We start from the raw sequence: 8072 nt of genomic DNA on the forward strand, positions 1-8072 counted from the left end.
GATTTTCTCTGAAAGGATAACATTTAGAAAGTGAAGCAACACTCCATTCACTTCTCACAGTGAATTGAAGTGTTGGAAAAGACTGCTTCTCATTCAGAGAAATACATGTGAGTTTCTGTTGAATGCTTGTAAGTAGCTTAAGGCCCTTTCAAAGGAGAGTGATTTTCTGAAAGGACAGCATTTAGAAAGTGAAGTAACACTCCATTCATTTTGCACAGTGAATTGAAGTGTTGGAACAGACTGCTTCTCTTTCAGAGACACGAATGTGTGTTTCTTGTGAATGCTTGAAAGTAGCTGAAGGCACTTTCAAAGGAAAGTGATTTTCTCTGAAAGGACAGCATTTAGAAAGTGAAGCAACACTCCATTCACTTCGCACAGTGAATTGAAGTGCTGGAACAGATTGCTTCTCTTTCAGAGAAACTCACGTGAGTTTCTGTTGAATGCTTGAAAGTAGCTTAAGGAACTTTCAAAGGAAAGTGATTTTCTCTGAAAGGATAGCATTTAGAAAGTGAAGCAACACTCCATTCACTTTGCACAGTGAATTGAAGTGTTGGAACAGACTGCTTCTATTTCAGAGAAATGCATGTGAGTTTCTGTTGAATGCTTGTAAGTAGCTCAAGGCACTTTCAAAGGAAAGTGATTCTCTTTGAAAAGACAGCATTTAGAAAGTGAAGCAACACTCCATTCACTTCCCACAGTGAACTGAAGTGTTGGAACAGACTGCTTCTCTTTCAGAGAAACTCATGTGAGTCTCTGGTGAATGCTTGTAAGTAGCTTAAGGCACTTTCAAAGGAAAGTGATTTTCTCTGAAAGGACAGCATTTAGAAAGTGAAGCAACACTCCATTCACTTCGCACAGTGAATTGAAGTGTTGGAACAGACTGCTTCTCTTTCAGAGAAACGCATGTGAGTTTTTTGTGAATGCTTGAAAGTAATTTAAGGCACTTTCAAAGGAAAGTGATTTTCTCTGAAAGGACAGCATTTAGAAAGTGAAGCAACACTCAATTCACTTTGCACTGTGAATTGAAGTGTTGGAACAGATTGCTTCTCTTTCAGAGAAACTCACGTGAGTTTCTGTTGAATGCTTGTAAGTAGCTTAAGGCACTTTCAAAGGAAAGTGATTTTCTCTGAAAGGATAGCATTTAGAAAGTAAAGCAACACTCCATTCACTTCCCACAGTGAACTGAAGTGTTGGAACAGACTACTTCTCTTTCAGAGAAACTCATGTGAGTCTCTGGTGAATGCTTGTAAGTAGCTTAAGGCACTTTCAAAGGAAAGTGATTTTCTCTGAAAGGACAGAATTTAGAAACTGAAGCAACACTCTATTCACTTCGCACAATGAATTGAAGTGTTGGAACAGACTGCTTCTCTTTCAGTGAAATGCATGTGACTTTCTTCTGACTGCTTGTAAGTAGCTTAAGGCACTTTCAAATATAAGTGACTTTCTCTGAAAGGACAGCATTTAGAAAGTGAAGCAACACTCCATTCACTTTTCACAATGAATTGAAGTGTTGGAACAGACTGCTTCTCTTTCAGAGAAATGCATGTGAGTCTCTGGTGAATGCTTGTAAGTAGCTTAAGGCACTTTCAAAGGAAAGTGATTTTCTCTGAAAGGACAACATTTAGAAAGTGAAGCAACACTCCATTCACTTCCCACAGTGAATTGAAGTGTTGGAACAGACTCCTTCTCTTTCAGAGAAACAGATGTGAGTTTCTAGTGAAAGCTTATAAGTAGATTAAGGCAGTTTCAAAAGAGAGTGATTTTCTCTGAAAGGAGAGCATTGAGAAAGTGAAGAAACACTCCATTCATTTCGCACAGTGAATTGAAGTGTTGGAACAGACTTCTTCTCTTTAAGAGAAATGCATGTGAGTTTCTTCTGAATTCTTCTAAGTAGCTTAAGGCACTTTCAAAGGAAAGTGATTTTCTCTGAAAGGACAGCATTTAGAAAGTGAAGCAACACTCAATACACTTCGCACAGTGAATTGAAGTGTTGGAACAGATTGCTTCTCTTTAAGAGAAACTCACGTGAGTTTCTGTTGAATGCTTGTAAGTAGCTTAAGGCACTTTCAAAGGAAAGTGATTTTCTCTGAAAGGATAGAATTTAGAAAGTGAAGCAACACTCCATTCACTTCGCACAGTGAATTGAAGTGTTGGAACAGACTGCTTCTCTTTCAGAGAAACTCACGTGAGTCTCTGGTGAATGCTTGTAAGTAGCTTAAGGCACTTTCAAAGGAAAGTGATTTTCTCTGAAAGGACAGCATTTAGAAGGTGAAGCAACACTCCATTCACTTCTCACAGTGAATTGAAGTGCTGGAACAGATTGCTTCTCTTTCAGAGAATCTCACGTGAGTTTCTGTTGAATGCTTGTAAGTAGCTTAAGGAACTTTCAAAGGAAAGTGATTTTCTCTGAAAGGATAGCATTTAGAAAGTGAAGCAACACTCCATTAACTTCGCACAGTGAATTGAAGTGTTGGAAAAGACTGCTTCTCTTTCAGAGAAACTCATGTGAGTCTCTGGTGAATGTTTGTAAGTAGCTTAAGGCACTTCCAAAGAAAGTGATTTTCTCAGAAAGGACAGCATTTAGAAAGTGAAGCAACACTCCATTCACTTTGCACAGTGAATTGAAGTGTTGGAACAGACTGCTTCTCTTTCAAAGAAACTCATGTGAGTCTCTGGTGAATGCTTTTAAGTAGCTTAAGGCACTTTCAAAGGAAAGTGATTTTCTCTGAAAGGACAGCATTTAGAAAGTGAAGCAACACTCCATTCACTTCGCACAGTGAATTGAAGTGTTGGAACAGACTGCTTCTCTTTCAGAGAAACGCATGTGAGTTTTTTGTGAATGCTTGAAAGTAATTTAAGGCACTTTCAAAGGAAAGTGATTTTCTCTGAAAGGACAGGATTTAGAAAGTGAAGCAACACTCCATTCACTTCGCACAGTGAATTGAAGTGTTGGAACAGAATCCTTCTCTTTCATAGAAACGGATGTGAGTTCCTTGTGAAAGCTTATAAGTAGATTAAGGCAGGTTCAAAAGAGAGTGATTTTCTCTGAAAGGAAAGCATTTAGAAAGTGAAGCAACACTCCATTCACTTCGCACAGTGAATTGAAGTGTTGGAACAGACTGCTTCTCTTTAATAGAAACGCATGTGAGTTTCTTCTGAATTCTTGTAAGTAGCTAAAGGCACATTCAAAGGAAAGTGATTTTCTCTGAAAGGACAGCATTTAGAAAGTGAAGCAACACTCTATTCACTTCGCACAATGAATTGAAGTGTTGGAACAGATTGCTTCTCTTTCAGAGAAACTCATGAGAGTCTCTGGTGAATGCTTGTAAGTAGCTTAAGGCACTTTCAAAGGAAAGTGATTTTCTCTGAAAGGACAGCATTTAGAAAGTGAGGCAACACTCTATTCTCTTCGCACAATGAAATGAAGTGTTGGAGCAGACTGCTTCTCTTTCAGAGAAGTGCATGTGAGTTTCGGTTGAATGTTTGTAAGTAGCTTAAGGCACTTCCAAAGAAAGTGATTTTCTCTGAAAGGACAGCATTTAGAAAGTAAAGCAACACTCCATTCACTTCCCACAGTGAATTGAAGCGTTGGAACAGACTCCTTCTCTTTTAGAGAAACAGATGTGAGTTTCTTGTGAAAGCTTATAAGTAGATTAAGACGGTTTCAAAAGAGAGTGATTTTCTCTGAAAGGAGAGCATTTAGAAATTGAAGCAACACTCCATTCATTTCGCACAGTGAATTGAAGTGTTGGAACAGACTGCTTCTCTTTCAGAGAAACGTATGTGTGTTTCTTGTGAATGCTTGAAAGTAGCTGAAGGCACTTTCAAAGTAAAGTGATTTTCTCTGAAATGACAGCATTTAGAAAGGGAAGCAACACTCCATTCACTTCGCCCAGTGAATCGAAGTGTTGGAACAGATTGCTTCTCTTTCAGAGAAACTCACGTGAGTTTCTGTTGAATGCTTGTAAGTAGCTTAAGGCACTTTCAAAGGAAAGTGATTTTCTCTGAAAGGACAGCATTTAGAAAGTGAAGCAACACTCCATTCACTTTTCACAATGAATTGAAGTGTTGGAACAGACTGCTTCTCTTTCAGAGAAACGCATGTGAGTTTTTTGTGAATGCTTGAAAGTAATTTAAGGCACTTTCAAAGGAAAGTGATTTTCTCTGAAAGGACAGCATTTAGAAATTGAAGCAACACTCCATTCACTTCGCACAGTGAATTGAAGTGTTGGAACAGAATCCTTCTCTTTCATAGAAACAGATGTGAGTTCCTTGTGAAAGCTTATAAGTAGCTAAAGGCACTTTCAAAGGAAAGTGATTTTCTCTGAAAGGACAGCATTTAGAAAGTGAAGCAACACTCCATTCACTTCGCAGAGTGAATTGAAGTGTTGGAACAGACTGCTTCTCTTTCAGAGAAACTCATGTGAGTCTCTGGTGAATGCTTGTAAGTAGCTTAAGGCACTTTCAAAGAAAGTGATTTTCTCTGAAAGGACAGCATTTAGAAAGTGAAACAACACTCCATTCACTTTGCACTGTGAATTGAAGTGTTGGAACAGACTGCTTCTCTTTCAGAGAAACGTATGGGTGTTTCTTGTGAATGCTTGAAAGTAATTTAAGGCACATTCAAAGGAAAGTGATTTTCTCTGAAAGGACAGCATTTAGAAAGTGAAGCAACACTCCATTCACTTCGCACAGTGAATTGAAGTGTTGGAACAGATTCCTTCTCTTTCAGAGAAACTCACGTGAGTTTCTGTTGAATGCTTGTAAGTAGTTTAAGGCACTTTCAAAGGAAAGTGATTTTCTCTGAAAGGACAGCATTTAGAAAGTGAAGCAACACTCCATTCACTTCGAACAGTGAATTGAAGTGTTGGAACAGACTGCTTCTCTTTCAGAGAAACGCATGTGAGTTTTTTGTGAATGCTTGAAAGTAATTTAAGGCACTTTCAAAGGAAAGTGATTTTCTCTGAAAGGACAGCATTTAGAAAGTGAAGGAAACTCCATTCACTTCGCACAGTGAATTGAAGTGTTGGAACAGAATCCTTCTCTTTCATAGAAACGGATGTGAGTTCCTTGTGAAAGCTTATAAGTAGATTAAGGCAGGTTCAAAAGAGAGTGATTTTCTCTGAAAGGAAAGCATTTAGAAAGTGAAGCAACACTCCATTCACTTCGCACAGTGAATTGAAGTGTTGGAACAGACTGCTTCTCTTTAATAGAAACGCATGTGAGTTTCTTCTGAATTCTTGTAAGTAGCTAAAGGCACATTCAAAGGAAAGTGATTTTCTCTGAAAGGACAGCATTTAGAAAGTGAAGCAACACTCTATTCACTTCGCACAATGAATTGAAGTGTTGGAACAGATTGCTTCTCTTTCAGAGAAACTCATGAGAGTCTCTGGTGAATGCTTGTAAGTAGCTTAAGGCACTTTCAAAGGAAAGTGATTTTCTCTGAAAGGACAGCATTTAGAAAGTGAGGCAACACTCTATTCTCTTCGCACAATGAAATGAAGTGTTGGAGCAGACTGCTTCTCTTTCAGAGAAGTGCATGTGAGTTTCGGTTGAATGTTTGTAAGTAGCTTAAGGCACTTCCAAAGAAAGTGATTTTCTCTGAAAGGACAGCATTTAGAAAGTAAAGCAACACTCCATTCACTTCCCACAGTGAATTGAAGCGTTGGAACAGACTCCTTCTCTTTCAGAGAAACAGATGTGAGTTTCTTGTGAAAGCTTATAAGTAGATTAAGACGGTTTCAAAAGAGAGTGATTTTCTCTGAAAGGAGAGCATTTAGAAATTGAAGCAACACTCCATTCATTTCGCACAGTGAATTGAAGTGTTGGAACAGACTGCTTCTCTTTCAGAGAAACGTATGTGTGTTTCTTGTGAATGCTTGAAAGTAGCTGAAGGCACTTTCAAAGTAAAGTGATTTTCTCTGAAATGACAGCATTTAGAAAGGGAAGCAACACTCCATTCACTTCGCCCAGTGAATCGAAGTGTTGGAACAGATTGCTTCTCTTTCAGAGAAACTCACGTGAGTTTCTGTTGAATGCTTGTAAGTAGCTTAAGGCACTTTCAAAGGAAAGTGATTTTCTCTGAAAGGACAGCATTTAGAAAGTGAAGCAACACTCCATTCACTTTTCACCATGAATTGAAGTGTTGGAACAGACTGCTTCTCTTTCAGAGAAACGCATGTGAGTTTTTTGTGAATGCTTGAAAGTAATTTAAGGCACTTTCAAAGGAAAGTGATTTTCTCTGAAAGGACAGCATTTAGAAATTGAAGCAACACTCCATTCACTTCGCACAGTGAATTGAAGTGTTGGAACAGAATCCTTCTCTTTCATAGAAACAGATGTGAGTTCCTTGTGAAAGCTTATAAGTAGCTAAAGGCACTTTCAAAGGAAAGTGATTTTCTCTGAAAGGACAGCATTTAGAAAGTGAAGCAACACTCCATTCACTTCGCAGAGTGAATTGAAGTGTTGGAACAGACTGCTTCTCTTTCAGAGAAACTCATGTGAGTCTCTGGTGAATGCTTGTAAGTAGCTTAAGGCACTTTCAAAGAAAGTGATTTTCTCTGAAAGGACAGCATTTAGAAAGTGAAACAACACTCCATTCACTTTGCACTGTGAATTGAAGTGTTGGAACAGACTGCTTCTCTTTCAGAGAAACGTATGGGTGTTTCTTGTGAATGCTTGAAAGTAATTTAAGGCACATTCAAAGGAAAGTGATTTTCTCTGAAAGGACAGCATTTAGAAAGTGAAGCAACACTCCATTCACTTCGCACAGTGAATTGAAGTGTTGGAACAGATTCCTTCTCTTTCAGAGAAACTCACGTGAGTTTCTGTTGAATGCTTGTAAGTAGTTTAAGGCACTTTCAAAGGAAAGTGATTTTCTCTGAAAGGACAGCATTTAGAAAGTGAAGCAACACTCCATTCACTTCGAACAGTGAATTGAAGTGTTGGAACAGACTGCTTCTCTTTCAGAGAAACGCATGTGAGTTTTTTGTTAATGCTTGAAAGTAATTTAAGGCACTTTCAAAGGAAAGTGATTTTCTCTGAAAGGACAGCATTTAGAAAGTGAAGGAAACTCCATACACTTCCCACAGTGAATTGAAGTGTTGGAACAGACTCCTTCTCTCAGAGAAACAGATATGAGTTTCTTGTGAAAGCTTATAAGTAGATTAAGGCAGTTTCAAAAGAGAGTGATTTTCTCTGAAAGGAGAGCATTTAGAAAGTGAAGCAACACTCCATTCACTTCGCACAGTGAATTGAAGTGTTGGAACAGACTTCTTCTCTTTAAGAGAAACGCATGTGAGTTTCTTCTGAATTCTTTTAAGGAGCTTAGGGCACTTTCAAAGGAAAGTGATTTTCTCTGAAAGGACAGCATTTAGAAAGTGAAGCAACACTCTATTCACTTCGCACAATGACTTGAAGTGTTGGAACAGACTGCTTCTCTTTCAGAGAAACGTATGTGTATTTCTTGTGAATGCTTGAAAGTAGCTGAAGGCACTTTCAAAGGAAGGTGATTTTCTCTGAAAGGATACCATTTAGAAAGTGAAGCAACACACCGTTCACTTCGCACATGAATTGAAGTGTTGGAACAGACACCTTCTCTTTCAGATAAACAGATGAGAGTTTCTTGTGAAGGCGTATAAGTAGATTAAGGCAGTTTCAAAAGAGAGTGATTTTCTCTGAAAGGAGAGCATTTAGAAAGTGATGCAACACTCCATTCACTTCGCACAGTGAATTGAAGTGTTGGAACAGACTGCTTCTCTTTAAGAGAAACGCATATGAGTTTCTTCTGAATTCTTGTAAGTAGCTTAAGGCACTTTCAAAGGAGCGTGATTTTCTCTGAAAAGACAGCATTTAGAAAGGGAAGCAACACACCATTCTCTTTCCACAATGAATTGAAGTCTTGGAACAGACTCCTTCTCTTTCAGAGAAACAGATGTGAGTTTCCTGTGAATGCTTATAAGTAGATTAAGTCAGTTTCCAGAGAGAGTGATTTTCTCTGAAATGAGAGCATTTAGAAAGTGAAGCAACACTCCATTCATTTCGCACAGTGAATTGAAGTGTTGGAACAGACT

Source organism: Myodes glareolus, chromosome 18 (genome assembly GCF_982192425.1).
Source record: "Myodes glareolus chromosome 18, mMyoGla1.1, whole genome shotgun sequence".
Lineage (NCBI taxonomy): Eukaryota > Metazoa > Chordata > Mammalia > Rodentia > Cricetidae > Myodes > Myodes glareolus.